At 42.7% G+C, this 14,776-nt stretch overlaps 1 long non-coding RNA gene across 1 annotated transcript; it reads right to left on the bottom strand.

The window, feature by feature from the left end:
* Positions 1 to 1,770: 1,770 nt before the first annotated feature.
* LOC140596422 (uncharacterized) lies at positions 1,771 to 13,140 on the bottom strand. The gene is made up of 2 exons (XR_011998403.1): positions 12,171 to 13,140; positions 1,771 to 10,653 (listed from the first exon to the last, which is right to left on the bottom strand). It is a non-coding gene; the product is annotated as an uncharacterized lncRNA (long non-coding RNA).
* Positions 13,141 to 14,776: the final 1,636 nt, after the last annotated feature.

Here is a 14,776-nt window from a genome sequence, read left to right as displayed (position 1 = left end):
ATTGTTCAGTATTCTTTTGAAGAATATAACGGATATTGTTTTTAATTTGGTGACTCTGGACAAAAACTTTGGCCTGAAATGCTTTCCTTCTATCAAATTAAAAAAATTCATTTTCTGAGTGGGTCATTATGACTAAAACTCTTGAGAAATAAACAGGTATAACTCTTCCTCACATTTCCAGTGTTTCTGATATTAAGTGGTTACACATTAAAAAATCATGTCACTTCTAAAAATGGATTTACAAGAATATTCTCTATATAATAAAAATTCAGTAACATATTATAATATTTTTTTCACCATAACAGGGAAACAGTCAACAAAAACTGCTTCTGAATCTACCTTCCTGTTTATTCCCTAGGCTCTGTAAAGTCAGTCAGTAAGGGCCGAACCGAAGCCACATTAGAAGGTTATTCTGCAGCTGTTGCATCACATTGACAGTCACAGTTTAACATAAAGAAGATTCTAAGTACAGCAGCTATGGGTGAATATAATTCTTAATATCAACTCCATAAAGTGGTAACAACATTTAATAAATTGAACTAGTTTAATCTGCTTGGGATATTTTTATTTACTGAATGTGCATTTCTACACAATGACGATAGAGTGATTTCAGCACCTTCCATCAGGTAAATCTTTTTTTTTTAAATTTTTTATTTATTTGTGATAGTCACAGAGAGAGAGAGAGAGAGGCAGAGACATAGGCAGAGGGAGAAGCAGGCTCCATGCCCCGGGAGCCCGATGTGGGATTCGATCCCAGGTCTCCAGGATCGCGCCCTGGGCCAAAGGCAGGCGCCAAACTGCTGCGCCACCCAGGGATCCCCCATCAGGTAAATCTTACGTTAGCCTAGTCAATAATACCTTTTCAGATGCCCAAAGTCATGAAACAGTTAAAAATCCAAAAGATATCAAGAAATTGATTTTCTAAATTTGAAGAAAAATTCTATGGCTTTAAAGAAAAGCTATATTTCCCTGGGACTTTTAAGAAAAAGCATTCTTAAAACACTTTATGTGGCATTAAAGTCACTACGAATTGTAGAAAGTCTTTTTTCCCTTGGTGTTCAGCTCCCAGTAAGTATATTTAAATTCTCTTCAAAAAGCAGTTAATATTCCCATCCTACCACCCACGGTCTTTCAAAATGCTAAAAGGGAAATAAATCAAATTCAACCACAGCAAACATGTGTCTTCAATTGCAGAAGTATGACTAAGTATCAAGAAAAACCCCAAAACATTTAGGATTTTCTTTAAAAGGCCTTTCAAATAAAATGGATGTAATCTTCCCAAGTCAAATTAAGTGAAGTGCACCCTGAATCCATACTTCAGAGAAGATTCCCAGAACATCTACTCCACAGCTTTGGCAATAACAAAAGCAGGTCAGTCCCCACTGATAATCTGGCAGATCAAGGTCAGTTTGTAATTCCTCTTTGTTCATACATTTATCCGGAAATACTGGTTACTCTAAGTAGAACAGTAAGATGATTTGGTTTCATGTTTACCTAAAGCCATCATCAGGAATATTTGGAGGGCTACAGATAGAAATCTTTAATAAGTAAAGAAAAAAAAAAAAAAAAAGACAAGGGGTTATGATGCCCGGAGAAATCAGGGAGATTCAAAGCTATGAGATGAATGTTTTCAGTGCAAATTCGAATTGCTTGCCCTAATTGAAAGCAATGGTCTCATAGTTTTGTGAAGGATGTCATTATTCAGAATTGTTTGTGTTTCTTAGTAGCCATTTTTTTGTACTCTCTCTGTACCTTAAATACGAATAAACATTCATTGCAAATATTTATTCTATTCAGAATAGTGTATTGGCACTTTGGCAGTTATAACATAAATACTTAAATATTATTTGGATCCAAGTAAAGAGATGTGTCAGGATTAAATGGATTGGAAGAGAACTAATCAATCAGTAGAATGAAAACATTAAAAAAAAAAAAAAAAAAGACACAGACCAGACCTTAGATTAAGCACTTGAAATAAAATGAAGAATAAGACCCTGTACTTTATGGGTTTATAATCCAGTAGAACAAACAGACAGATAAATACCAAACATTCAAAATACTATAATAAAAATACACAAAGGGGTTATATAGATCATAGCATAGACAAAATAAAATGTTTCAAATATCAAGGGCAGATGGCATTCTTTTGTCTACTTAAACACATCAGATGTTGGCCAAAATTTTTCTTAATAAAAAACTCCAGTGAGTTACTGGAGACCAGTATTTTTTTAAACTATCATTAATAATAATGTGGCTTTCAAATAATAATGTGGCTCAAATAATGTGCTTACAAATTTCAAAGTTGTAAAATAACAAAACAAAAATTGGTTAAAATTGTTAGTATATATCAAAGTTAGTTAGTATATACAAAATGCTTTTGATTGCAGTAGTCATAAATAAAAGAAAAAAGTGTACTTACAAGTCAAACTCAAGTTTTCTGATGATATGACACATAGGCCAATGCAAGTCAAAAGGTACAATTAAGATAAGTATGCCTTCAAACTCGTGCAATGCAGGAAAATATCCTCCATATAAGTGGTGACATGTACTAAATGAGCCAATTCTTATAACCATCCCTCCACAAATGAAGTCCCTATTTAAAAAACATCTGTCTTTCTTTCTCTTTCTCTCCTCTTCCTCTGTTGGGTTCAATGTCCCTATATAGTTTCACAGTTGTTCAAATTGCATCCAAAACAAAAATCGAAAAAATCATGTCTCAGATTTGACAGTGCACTGACATTTGGCAGCCCATGCAGTTGAAGGCAATTAATACTATCTAAAAATCTATAGCCTCAAATAATAACCAGCGTAACTTGAAGATCCCACCACAGCAAATGTGTTAACGGACTAGTTATGGAATAGAGTATTGATTTAGGAACAATTTTTGATTCTTGTTTTGAGAGAGTGAAAGGGACAATCCCTATTCAAGATAAGGGATACACATTTTCACTCATTATTTTATTTCATTCCCAGGCCAAAGAACTACTTAGAAATAACAGATACTGTATTATGTATCACAATGGTGAATTTCATTCTGCCTTGGCAGGGTAACTAGTAAGTGTAGAATGTAGCTGCTTGCTATACTGGAGTCATGGGTATATAATTGCCTTCAGAAACATCCTTCTCTGAATACCACCTACACATTAATACATGACGGTGAACTTACAGCCACACTCCTGTTCTATCCCACATGATCCTTGAAAAGGCTTTGAAATGAGGCCACGTGCATAATTAAGGCACACTGAATACCACAGTACATGTAACAAGCTAGAGTATTATGAATCCTTAGGGGAACCTCATAGAACTAATACATTTTCTAAAGGAAGCTGCACATGAGTAAAGAGGGCCCAAAATGCTAATTAGATCCTCTCAGTGAAAGCTATAGAAAAGTTGATTCTTGAATCCTGAAGTTGGGCACAGAATGGAACATTTGTATACAGAAACACTGAAGGGGGGGGGGAGAATTTGACATAAAAGCCCCTCAATAGATGGTTTACACAATTCATGAGAAAATAAATAATACAAAATAAACAAAATAACAGTGGGAGAATGTCAACCCTCCTGAAAGGGTTAAGTATGAGAACAGATTTCCTATTAGAAAGGGATTATGTAACAACAGAGGGAAATACTCACCCTAGCATATGCTAATTTAGTCAGCTTTGCCAGGTGTTTCTGTGTGTTTGGCTGGCTGACTCACCTTCCTTGCCTCTCCTTTTTGCCATTTCATTATGAAAGTAAGGAGTTTGAACTCTCACAAAACGCAATAATAGCAATAACAAAAACAAGCAAAAGCACATTATAGGAGTTTTATCCTTGCTAAAACATTGGGGTATGCATTGTGGAGGTCAAAAGGAAAATCACCCAAACTGTACGTATTCAGCACATAGGCTTTAGCAAATCTCCCTTTCTTGAACCACTCTTCATTCCTCATTAATTACTTTTAATAGGTCTTTCAGGTTAGGAGTATGGTCGGGACTGGGGGGATATTATATTCCTGGACAGTGCAAAGGAAGCTGAGTTACTGTGTTACTCAGACTTCAAAATAGAAAATAGAGAGCAGGGATCCCTGGGTGGCGCAGCGGTTTGGCGCCTGCCTTTGGCCCAGGGCACGATCCTGGAGACCCGGGATCGAATCCCACATCAGGCTCCCGGTGCATGGAGCCTGCTTCTCCCTCTGCCTGTGTCTCTGCCTCTCTCTCTCTCTCTCTCTCTCTCTCTCTGTGACTATCATAAGTAAATAAAAAATTAAAAAAAAGAGAAAATAGAGAGCAGCAAAGGAGTGACAATTAGACAAGCTTATTGTATATTTTTTGTTTGCTTTTTAACACAAATATTCTAACCATCTCTCATTTCAACCTAAATCTACTACTTAAGATTGGAAAGTAGGGGGCATATAAGGTATGAGAATGAATGGAAGATACGTAGGTGTCATGGGCATTTTCCCCCAGAGGGGATAGAGGACAAGCTAACATCAAATATGAATTCATTAAGAGAGTAAAAATGTATTTTACACACCATAAATTTGAGTTTGGATGTTTAAGTAAACCTTAAGGGAGTCACTTGCATTTTGAAAGGCAAACACTTTTAACAAAGAAGCCAAAAATATTTCTCTATAAGAACAAATTAATTGTTTTTTATAAATCATACTGAATCAATATAACAGCTATACACTTAACAGTTGGCAGCACATGCTTGTCAGGAAAGGTGCTTTCTTGCTCTATTCCCAAAGATGACTTTAGATAAACAATGAGTGCGCCGTTACTGTAAATAAGCCATCATCAAAAACATAAAATTGTTAGGGGATCAATTTGACCAATAAGAACTGTTGCTTTCTTAATGTGAAGTGATTTGCACTACTTGATCATACTTAGCTCTGAGATTTTTTTATTTCTCAAAGCAAAATACAAAATAATACAAAATAAACAAAATAACAGTGGGATAAAATATTTATTTTATTTAAAAATAAACAAAATAACAGTGGGATAAAATATTTATTTTATTTAAAAATAAACAAAATAACAATGGGATAAAATATTTATTTTATTTAAAAATAAATATTTTTATTTTCTAATCTCTAATGACCTCTGCATCTAGCCCCCAGAATGACTGTTTATCGCTAAATTGGAGCTTCCTGTTCAGCATTCAAGTGGCTGAAAGATAATTTAAAGATTCAAGTAAAAACTATTTGTTGACTTAGAGTTATATCAAATGTTGAATAATGACTGTCTTAATATTTACTTCAAAGACCTCTAAAATAGAATGTAAATAATTAGTAGCCAGCCCTCTCTAAGGCAGATCCCTTTACAACTTCAGCCCTGTGTCTATTCGTGTAGTGGAAGGGTCTCATTACTTAGTTTCATAAGCACAAAAGAAGATTCAGAATAGATGCTCAGCTCTATCACAAATTCAGAAATGTATATCTTGCTTGTGTGTTTTTAAGGGGAAACGTTAATCATTGTTAAAGCCTAAGAAAATTTATTCAAAAATATACTTTTTAACCCTCATAAAAAGGGTAAGAGAAAATAACTGAGTGCAAAGAAAACAAACTCTTGCCTTTTCCTCACATCACATCCCATCCCTGACAGCTCCCAAATTATAAAGATACTGAAGAAACCCCCCCCCCCCCCTTTAAGTAGTACCAGCCCTAATCCAGAGGCAGCCCATCCAGGTGCCTTCCTGAAGTTTTAGCAACAAAAAGCATTCTGTTTGTGATAAGAAAACCATTTCCCCCCACTCCCTGATTGGAATGTCCCTGAATAGGTTCATGTTGACCTGAGAAATCGATAACCTGAATGCTATGCTACTGCCAAGGTTCTTTTGTCTTTAAGAGGTTTTTTTTTTTTTCTTTTACCTTTAAAAGATGCCTGTAATTGCTAATTGGGCTCTCTTCCTCCTGGGAGGCAGAGAGCCCATTTGCACAAACGTTCAATAAACCCTCTTGCTAATTGCATCTGCCTGTCTGGGGTCAGAGTCACCTGGACACGTTGGCACCCGTGAGCCAGGGTCCAACAACTTAAAAAAGTTTAAGTGCTGACATATTATGAAGAGATGCAGCTACTTAAGTCCATTAGGACATACCTATTCATGCCAACACTATTTATTATGTATCTACTAAATTGAGAATAAGAAGATTGCACAGATGACAAAGGCTCAGGGCTTGCCCTCAGGAAGCTTAAGTTTAGTAGTCATTGGGCACTAGAGCTGTTCTAGGAGGACCAAAAAACCAATACCTGCCAATTCCACAAAGAACTCTAACTTCAGCTTTTGAGTTTGGCTTCCTCAGTTTGTGATTTCTCACCACTTCCTCAGCCTACTAAGCCAGCTGTTACACATTGGGTGGTTTTGCCAAGGTTATTCAATGAGCCTATTAAAATGAGGACGCCTTCTCAATAAATCTCGTGGAACGCACATCAGTGTTATCAAATAAAACATCAATACGATAGGTCTATTTATATTATGAATGTACCCCAAATCCTTCATAATAAATAAACCTTACTTGTCTCAACCATCTGATACCCCATAGATTTCTCATTTTAAAAAGAAAATTAATATTATTTGATATTGATTTTACGTCACTTTAAAATGCATGACTCACATTTCTTCCAGCATTTTTGTACTTCCATTTGCTCCTTAAGTAATTCAAGTAATTTTTTTCATTAAAAAAAAAATGGCATCTCACTATTTCAACGTGGGGCAAATAGTTCTCAAGTATCTGATCTTTCAGGGGAGAAAGCAGAAAGAGGCCTCTCAATCAATGCTTACTTTGGTCATGTTATGCTCCCACAGTTCTAATAGTTGTAGAAATGGTGAAGACAATGAAGTAAGTTTCCATATCTTGATAGAAAATCTGCCCAGAGACTCCCCATATTTGCAGGGAGATTTTCCTAATTACTAAGTGTTTGGGGTTTGACCATTTAAATCATAGTCTTTGGCTCTTATGTACAGATTCTACTCTTTAAAGTTTCAGTTGTTAATCAAGAAAGGGAGGAATAGGGTTCTTGCATTCAACATAAGAAATGAGCTCAACAAGACTAAGGCTATTACAAATAGAAGGAAATGAATGGGAGAGAGAGGCTTTTGAGAAGCATTAAGTTATCAGTATTTTATTAAGTGTATGTAGGTGTGTTTGTACTTTATAATACACTTTCTAAAAATGTAAGGGGAAGTTTATGTTCAGTGTATTCACTGAGGCAAGTACTATGCATGTCCAATTGACCTTCAATTTGAAAGTCTTTCTAAAATAACAGATCATTCATCAAAATATCTCATGGAAAATAAAACAAGACAAAACCAAACACTAAAATCCCAGTATTTGTGTTGGATGTGTTTTTCTGTAAGACTAAATCTAAAAAGGAAACAAAGTTCTCAACAAAATCTCTATGTATGTCTATTTTCTGGTTGTATTTTGTCCTTTCTTCTTTGCCCTTTCTAGGACCGTTTTCTTGTGCTAAACAAGACAGTCTCCATCTTTGCAGTGCCCCCTCAGGCATGGAAAGGGGACACAGCTTCAGCCAGGGTTAGCAATTGAACTGGATCTGCTCTGTAACCAAGAGAGGTTTTAGTTCCAGGTGGCAAGCTTTTGCACGCCTCCTTCTAAAGAAATTCATTTCTCTAAACTGTTCTGTACCCTCATTCCAGATTTTTCCCCTACCTGTGATGGAGGAAAATAAACAAGGATGCCCCATAAACTAACACAGAAGCAAATTTTTGTTATCTAAGTAGTCTATACATTGCGAGTTGTGCTTTGGTCAGAAACATATTTATTTCCTTCTAATGATTCATTTTCATTTCCTAAGAATCCACTGAAGACAAAATGGTAGATTTTTAGAATAGTACTATTTTTTTTAACTTATTTTATCATTGACTTGATTCTCACCACTGGCTCATTAACTTTACATATTAACAAGCCAAAAGGTTGATTTTGCTTCCCAGAAAGAGTAAAATATTGGTGACAATGTAAAACACAGAGAAGATACGTTCAAATGAGTCTTCTTGTCTAAAATAAGGCATAGTGCAAGAAAGGGGATAATAATAGAAATGCTAAATTAATTGATCAGTATTACTTAAGTCACAGATACCACCATAGTTCCGATAGCGCTAAAAATAAGAAGCTATAGGCTGCCTATAGCATTTGCCTAGTCATAACTACCAGCAGGCAGAACAGACTCCCTCTAGCCAAAATCAGTTAGTTGCTCACTAGTTCCGCCGCCACCCTTCTTTCTCTGCACATGGAAAGGAAAGACCTGCTAAGTGTTTAATCTGTGTCCAGGAAATAAAGCTTTTCATTTTACAACCTAACCAAGTCCTAATAAAAGTGTAGGATGCTGGGAGAAACAACCTCAACCCTGAAGCAATGTTTTTGGCCAAGAGTAAAACAAGGAAGGCCTGAGCAATTTGTTTGAGCAGGAACTGACAATATCAACAAAGTGCGATGTGTCTGTGGAGCAGTGTTTGATCAATGTGAGGCAGCCATAAACATGAGACTACAATCCAATGGTGCTTTGCACCCCCTCCCCCTCTAGTTTTTTTTTTTTTTTCCTTTTAAATCCTCTTCTGTCCTTTGGTGTCTTAACATGGCCTGATCTAAGATGCTCATAAGTACACAGACCCTGTTGGGCTGGTGCTTTCTCCCTGGTTGCTGTAGAGGACGCTTATTTATTTATATACTTGGACCTGATGCTGGTGCTGCTGTGGGTTGCAGTGGTGCATTTTCTCTGGCATGCCCACACCCCTTGCACCACCACCTCTAATCTGCTGTGAAAAGCAGCACTTTTTAAATAATTGGCTTACATACTTAATACAAGAGACCCATGTTTTTAATAAAAGAGAATGCAGCTGATGGAATCTCTCCGGGTAGAGAGAGTAAATCCTCCTCCAGGCTGAGAGAATGAGACACCAGCAGACAGTTATTTTGCACTGCAGTGAATCGACAATTCATGGGAAATGTTGAAGGCAGAGGAGGCGACCCCCAAGTGCAGTCCTTTGCCCACATGCTCTATAATAAATAATCTCACACCAGCCCAGCAGTGTGTGCAATGACGTGCCGGGGCCAGCACGCACAGATTGGCAGGGAAAACACATCCAGCGGTGTCGAGTTTTCATCGCAATCACCGAATTAACTGATTTCCCCACATCACACTCCCACTACCCTGCGTAGAGAGCACGCGCGCGCGCGCGCACACACACACACACACACACACACATGCAGAGTTGAGAAATGCAAGTTACTGAGAGGTGAAATAGGGCATCTAGGAACACGTTTCAGCATGGATTAGAGACCCAAGTGATGTGTCAGCCTCCCGGGGTACTTGTGAGAGGGTGGGAGTGCGAATGGTGGGAAATGGGAGGAGGCAGCGTAAGCAGGGAGAAGGCTGCCGGCTTTCTCGGGGATGCTGGCACATTTCATATCTGGAATTTACATTTAACATAAAACACAAAAAAGATGGTAAGAAATACCTCCGCAAGGTCAGTTAGTTAATTCAGAAAAACTCTGTCCACTCTGTTTTCCTTCACATCATAAATATGCATAAATAAAATCCATCCCAGTCCATATCCTGCAAGATAGGAGGCAGGATGCATTCCAAGGACTTGCTGAAAGACGGTTCATTGACCTCATTTAAATCCTCCAAAGGCCAATTGGGTTTTGCACGCCTGCGGTCTACTTGTGTCTTACTTCCAGATTCATTTTACCAAGGGACAAATACATTTGATCAACTTATCCTTCCCACAACTACAGAAATGACGACAGAGGGGTTAGAGGTGGGCAAAGATTTAGCAAGAAATCAAGAGTCACCTAGCTTTGAAAATCCTATAGTCCATCATTTCCCATCCATCCTTCCTGTATCTCACTCCCGCATCCCTGTATGACTCCTCTCTTCAAAGCAACAACTTTCCTCCCCCCGGCCCGGCCCCCCCAGCCCTGGCCTGCCGCCCCCGCCTCACCACCCCCCAAGTGCGCTCTCCCCACGCCCTCCTACTCCGCACATGGCCATTCACTTCATCACCCGCGTCCTCCTCCCCTTCCACAGGGCCCCCTCCTCCTCCTGCAAGAGGGAGGATCTGAGGAAAAGTGCACCCCGGTTCCCCAGCCGCTCTGCATCCAAACCCAGTGATTTGCATCATAACAGCGTTTTGTGCGGTTCCCCCCACCGCGGTCGCAGGGGTTCGTACATTGCACGTGAAAGGACAATATTAATGACGGAAAGAAGCGGCAGGAGCAGAGCCATAGAGAGGTCGGGAATCCGAGGGGAAATCCCTTCGCAGTAAAGTAACTGCTTAGGTGCGTAGATTTCTTTGCTTAAAGAAAAAAGGAAAACAAAAAAAAAGAACAGAGAGGAAAAGAAAACCAGACAGGCTGATTAATTTTAAAAAACAGGCTTGTTGATAAAGTAGCTTTGAGTCTTTTAACTTTTCCCTTCCCCTTTCCCTTATTTCTTGATTTATTCTCTCTCTCCTTACCCCCTTTTTCTTTTTCTTTTCCTTCTTCCTTTCTGTCGCTCTCTCCTTTACATCCCAGACAGTCTCCTCTCCTTTCGGAGGTGCATGACACGTCTCACGACACACCTGCCCCCGGGGATGTCACTGCAGTGCACATGGCGCTGCCGCTGCTGCTGTTCTCGCCGTCTCCGTAGCTCGCTCCCAGGCTCTCACTCACTTTTCAAAGACACACGGATGTGATGGTGGGAAGCAGAGAAAAGAGCAAGGCGACCCGGAAAGGGGGAGGTGAGAGCGAGGAGGAGGGTGGAGAGGGCGGGTCAGGAGCGTGATGTGGGAGGTGGCCGGTGGGGGTGGGTGGGAGGGTGTGATGTTCAGAGAAGGCGCCAAGTGCCCGCCGGAAGGCGGGAGGGGTGGGGGGTGCTGCTGGCGGGGACTGAGTGAGGGATGGAGGCAGCTCAGGTGGGTGAAGAGGCGGAAGGGGCCGCGCACGGGGCTGCCTGCTGGGAGCGCAAGGCTGAGCCAGGGCCGGAGACCCGAGGGCTGGAGCCAACTGCCGCCGCCCCTGCCGCACCGGGGAGTAGGGGGGGGGGTGCACATCGCCGGGGACTAGGGGACTGGAAGGGGCAGAGTGGAAATGCGGGGTGCAGTGGGCGTGATGGGGAAGGGCGTGAAGCTGATGCTCCCTCGGCGGGGCGGGGATGACCTGGTAGAGGAGCCCGCAGACGCTGTAGAAGCGGAGGACGGCGCCGCGTCTCCAGGTCACGGTCCCTTCTCTAAGGGGCTGGGAAGGAACGAGGGGGCGAGAAGATGCTGGTGACGGGGGCCCCAGAGTGCAGGGGCCGCCGGCGTCCTCCTGGCTGGACCCTCGGTCCCCGCTGCGGTGCTCGAACCCTCGGACCCGGACTGGAGGCAGCAGAAGCGGCAGCTGCGACGCACCCGCAGAATGGGGTTGCGGTGGGCGGAAGAGTGTCTCCTGCTGCTGCTGCTGCTGCTGCTGCTGCTGGTGGTGCAGCCGCGACAGCCCGTCAGGCAGGCACCGGGTCGGAGCTCGCCTTCCCCTCGGCTCGCACCGCAAGTCCCAGAGCCCGCCGGGGCTGCCCGAGCAGGTGGTGCAGGAATCCGGGGTGTTGGAGAAGGTGCAGGCGAGGGCTGCAGGGGTGGGCAGGTCACGGAAGGGAGGGGGGGCAGAGGGGGCGCAGGCAAGCAGCAGCCGCCGCTCGCGCTCGGGGTGTCTCGGGGTCCTGGCAGGGGAGGCGGCGGCGGTGGACGCAGCGCTGGCGGCGGCGGCTCCCGGATGCTCGAGCTGCAGCAGCAGCAGCAGCAGCAGAGGCACCGGCGGCGGCGGCTCCCGGATGCTCGAGCTGCAGCAGCAGCAGAGGCACCGGCGGCGGCGGCGGCGGCGGCGGCGGCGGCGGCGGCGGCGGCGGCGGCGGCGGCGGCGGCGGCGGCGGCGGCGGCGGCGGCGGCGGCGGCGGCGGCGGCGGCGGCGGCGGCGGCGGCAGCTCTACCCAGCGCCAGACCCAAGGGCAAGCTCAGCGCGGCGGAGACCCCGCCCCCACCCTGGCAGGGACAGACACAGCCCCCGGCCAATGGGAGCGCACCCGCCTCCCGGGCCTGGCCAATGAGAGGAGGCGGTGGGAGGAGACAAGCGCCGGGAGAAACCAACTGGCTTCTCAAGGACCCTTGGGGCAGGGAGGACCCGACCCCCGCCCACACCCCTCCCACGGTCTCACCTCCTTGGACACGTCTCGCCCCGACTTCACAGGGGAGACCCTCGCCCGCCTTGACCGCGCCTCGCCCTCAGGAACGGTTCAGCCAATCGCCACCGCGAGGGGGCGGGGTTAGCCACGTCCCCGGCAGGTTCTGGGATCCGTGGGGCCTGGGCCAGATCCTGGGTGCGAGGTGCTTGTGCGCATGCGGACTCCGAGAGCAGATGGTGGCTGCACCTGCCCACGCACCAGCTGCAGCACATTCTCCAACGCTCTCAGCAGCAAAGGGAGAGAGGGCAGGGGGCGGGGGGAGGCTAAGTGTAGGGAGCGGCGCACCTGCCTGCCTGCAGCATCACTCACCAGAGTTCATATTTTACCTTACGTTGCCAAGATGCCCTGTCCAGCAGTGAGGAACCCTATAATTCCCAATCTCTGTGTCACTTTCAAGTGAGGATTAAAGATAGGCATGAGTTTTCTACACACTCCCTTTTCACATCTTTACAATCTTTGCTCCTACGTGTTCCAGATAAGGAAGAGGGCTGCTGATCTCTACATAAGACTTTCCCGAAGCAGCTATGTCAGAGGTTTCCAAGACTATCACCAGATTCAGTGATTTGCTAGAACCCACAGGGCTCAGAAGTTCTTGTACACATAATTATGGCTTATTACAGCAAATGGACAAAAAGCAAAGTGATTTTTTATAAAGCAAAATGATTAAAGGAAAATAGTACATGGGGCAAAGTCTGAAGGAATCCAGATGTAAGCTCCCGAAAGTTCTCCCTCAGTAGAGGACATGGTTAATTTCCCTAGCAACAAGATGAGGAAACCTGTTTGAAGTATTGTCTACCAGTGAGGTCACCTGAGCCTACAACACCAAGGCTTTTATTGGTGGTCCACCACGTAGGTATATAGCCATTGCCTACAAGACCAGTTTCTGAGGCTCCAGAAACCCAGGAGAACAGGTGTTCACCATAAATCACAACGTTTGCACATATTCTCTAGAAAGACTGGTATAACACCTCAGGGACACAGGCATACAAAACATTTATATTGTTTAGAATCCAAATATTTTTTAACAACTTTGTTGAGCCATATCTCACATACCACACTATTCACCCATTTAAAATGTACAATTCATTGGTCTTTTCCTATTCAGAGATATGTACAACCATCTCCACGATTTTAGAACATTTTCATTACTGGAACTGTGATTTACAGTTCTGCACATAGGAAGCTGAGAAGTCAACTCTCTGTCCTAACAACAAGTAAACAAGCTGAATAGACTTAAAAATCAACTCTTCTCAGATCTTTAAGAGGGGGAAGACACAGGAAAAATCACTGATCCCAAGATTGGATATATAGAAAGGTGAATGAATAACAGGAGGGAGTCATAGCTTACCTGGAGCAGACACTCACAAGCGGAAACACCTGTAGGAACCAGGCCTGAGATGAAAATTTGAACTGTGCTTGTACTTGAAAACTTGAATTTCTGGAGTCTCAGAGCAAGCAACTCTGGGGATTAAAAACTCCAAGGGGATCTAGTCATAGAAGAAACTCCCACAATACTGTTAGACTCACTTCTAGGAGCTCCATCAGATTCCCACAATAAATACTATTAAAAAAATTCCCTGGGGCTTACAGCAGGGAAGGGGAAGAGAAACCATTTTGAAACATGCCAAAGCACTCCATGTTTCTTAATTTCTCTTCACTCCACACCTATCTATGTAGAAGTCTGAAAATTCAACAAAAATATTTCTGGAACTATTAAATGAGTATAGCGAGGCTACAGAATGACAGGTTAATATACAAAGGTCAACTGATTTCCTACATGCCAGCAATGAACAAGTGGAATTTGAAATTGAAAACACAATGCCTAGCCAACACTTGTCTCCTATGTTGTTAATTTTAGCCATTCTGACAGGTGTGAAATGAGATCTTTTGTACTTTTGATTTGTAATTCCCTGATGATTGATGTTGAGTCTGTTAGCCATCTCTATGTCTTCTTTGGAAAAATGTCCATTCATGTCTTCTCCTCATTTCTTAACTGGATGATTCATTTTTTGGGTGTTGAGTTTGATAAGTTCTTTATAGATTTTGGATACTAACCCTTTATCAGATATGTCATTAACAAATATCTTCTCCTATTCTACAAGGTTGCCTTTTAGTTTTGTTGATTGTTTCCTTCACTGTGCAAAAGCTTTTTACATTGATGAATCCCAATAGTCTATTTTTGTTTTTCTTTCCCTTCAGGAGACATATGTAATAAGAAGTTGCTACAATTGGTGTCAAAAAGGTTGCTGCCTGTGTTCTCCTCTTGGATTTTGATGGTTTCAGATCTCACATTTAGATCTTTAATCCATTTGAACGTAAGAAAGTGGTCCAGTTTCATTCTTCTGCATGTTGCTGTCCAGTTTTCCCAGCACTATTTTTTGTTAAAGTGACTTTTTTTCCAGTGGGTATTCTTTCCTGCTTTGTTGATCAGCTGACCATATAGTTGTCAGAATCCATTTCCGGGTTCTCTACTCTGTTCCACTGATTTTGGTCTGTTTTTGTGCCAGTACCACACTGTCTTAATCACTACAGCTCTGTAATACAGCTTGAAGTCCAGAATTGTGATGCCTGCAGCTTTG

The sequence above is a fragment of the Vulpes vulpes genome, unplaced genomic scaffold (assembly GCF_048418805.1).
Source record: "Vulpes vulpes isolate BD-2025 unplaced genomic scaffold, VulVul3 Bu000000642, whole genome shotgun sequence".
Taxonomy (NCBI): domain Eukaryota; kingdom Metazoa; phylum Chordata; class Mammalia; order Carnivora; family Canidae; genus Vulpes; species Vulpes vulpes.
This window is presented reverse-complemented; position numbering and strand designations above follow the sequence as displayed.